This window comes from Petromyzon marinus, unplaced genomic scaffold (genome assembly GCF_048934315.1).
Source record: "Petromyzon marinus isolate PM22_M1 ecotype Great Lakes invasive population unplaced genomic scaffold, UKy_Petmar_22M1.pri1.0 PM_G_Scaffold_29, whole genome shotgun sequence".
Classification (NCBI taxonomy): Eukaryota; Metazoa; Chordata; class Hyperoartia; order Petromyzontiformes; family Petromyzontidae; genus Petromyzon; species Petromyzon marinus.
Genome location: NW_027422861.1, coordinates 397,501 through 400,000, shown reverse-complemented (window position 1 = coordinate 400,000; position 2,500 = coordinate 397,501).

The following is a 2,500-nucleotide window of genomic DNA, read 5'->3' as shown; positions in this document are numbered from 1 at the left end:
TGACAAGGTATTCTTTGAAAGCTCAAAACGGACGGTGACATCGATCACAACCGCCTCCTCATCTTTTGCAAACACGAGGTCAGGCTTTCTCATCTCTCCCGTCTCGGATATGAACCGTGGCTCTTTGTATACAGACCAGCCCAATCTAGCCGCTTCGTCTGCCAGAATGTTACTGATCTTGTTATGTCGCGCAATTCTTGCTTTCTGTACTGCAGGACATTGACCGAGAATGTGCGAAAGGGACTCGAGTCTGGCAGAGCATTTCCTGCAGGAACGTAAGGCCCCATCTCTGCCTCTGTTCAAGCTTTCTCTTGTTGGGTAAATATTTGCCCTTAGTTGTAGTGCTGCGATAAAGAAGCATTGTTTAAAGCCGCACCATGGCCTCAACCAAGCATTACTGATTCTATCATGCGCAAAGTTTACAATGCCCCTTCCTTGAACCGGCTTTTCGCACCATCTCTGAAATTCATGCTCCCTCCAATCGCAGGGTCTCGGATATACAGGTTCTTTTGACACCGAGTCCCTGAGAACGAATGATGGGATTGCATCACTGTCACCCCCTGCTCGTACCCACAAATTACGGTATTCTTCCTCCATACCCTGCGAGGACACAATATTACGGGTGATAGCATCGGACGAGTTTGCTATACGTTGCAGCCTTCTAACTTGAACCGAAGGGATTGTTTTTTCCAGTTTCAAGATGGCAAGGCCTCCGTCTCGGGCTCTGGCATATAACAGTCCATCACAAGTTGAAGCGGGAAGGTGGAGCCATCCTTTTACCGCCTTTCTAATCTCTTGGTCCAACCCACGGAGAGTTGATTGCTTGCAGTCCGAGTGGTCTGCAGGATATAACAATCTGGGTAGGGCATAGGCATTGAGTAGTTCAACCTTCTGAGTTGGCTTCAGAGGCGCCTCATCGATTTTCGAGATCCATGTCTTTAGCTGACAATGTAGATCAGGCTGTATAGTGTCAGTCCAAGGGCCAATTTTCAGACCAAGGTATTTCGTTGATTCATCAGGTTGGATCATATGGACATCTTTATTTTTGATAGTCCATGGGTCGCAGTTGTTCACCGTATATGAATCTTTGGTTGGGCTTATCATGAAGCCCTGGCACTTTCTGGCCTGAACCTCCAATCCCGATAGCCCACAAAATGATTCCAAGATCGCTAGATTGGCGGCCATACCAACCCAAGATTCGCTCACCAACACCAAATCATCAGCAAACGCAAGAGCTGTCACGTGGTCGGTATCAATGGAGTACCCAACTCCGTGTGACTCTAGGGTGCATATCAAAGGGTCCATGGCAAGATTGAAGAGCAGGGGTGACATGGGGTCACCCTGTTTGACACCAACACGTATGCTAATTTCTCGAGTCGACTCGCCATTGCTTTTGAACGAGGTCGTACACCGATCGTAGGCGTTCTGGATGATGCCCACCACGTGTTCATCTACTTTCTTGTGCCTTAACACCCATAAAATATGAGCATGCGAAACCGAGTCAAAAGCTTTCGCTATGTCGATAAACATGACAGCCAACGGCCTGTGCAATTTCTTAGCATGTCTCATAAGGTCCTGTAGCACCTTAAGATTTTCAGAGCAGCCAGATGCCGCTATAAAACCACGCTGCCTTGGGTTTAAGGGACAAGCACGAGCAAGACGTGCAGTCATTATTCTGGAAAATAATCTCAGAATCATTGAACCGATCGTTATTGGTCTCCAGTTCCCCAATTCTTTCAGCTTTTCATCGTCCATAACCTTAGGAATAAGAATCGTCCTATTCTTTTTCAACTCTTTGGGAATAATTCCTGTAATCATCCATGCATTAAATAGGGCTGTCAGTGTCCGACCCTCGGGGTCGGCAGCACAGATTGCAGCCCTTGTTAGGCCATCTGGCCCAGCTGCTGACGTTGGTTTAATGGCCCGTATGGCAGTCTGAACTTCCTCCACCGAAATTAGGGGCTCAAAGTATTCGTTATTTGCAACACCTGATGACTTAAATTGGCCCAGGCCATTGAATGGCAACACCTTCTCCCATTTTTCGCAGTAAAAACGATATACATCTGCGTTCGGGATTCGGCATTCATGACGTTCAGTGCCATCCAGGACTAAGGACGCAAGAAGAGAGCGGTTCTTAAAGAAGAGCTTCTGGTGCTTCATGAAGCTTCCTCGTTTTTCCGCTCTCTTCTTCATCCAAGATCGTGTGGGTAATATCCTGGGTTTAATAATGTCGTTCTCGGGTTTTGAACGTTTGCCTTTGTTTTTCACCAATCTCATCGGACAAAGCATCAATGCTGTGGCAGTTTCTACGAGGGCATCATGTTGGCCCTCGCCGTTAAGCCAAGCCTTTATTGCCTCCATTGCAGGCTTTTCCAGGGTCCCAGAATTCTCATTCGTAAGCCGCTCAGCTGCTTGAGCGAGTATGGATGAAGTCCCCGTTGTTACATTTGGTGGGGGAGACAATGTCTCAAGAGGCCTAGAAGAAAAATGTAAGCTGTCT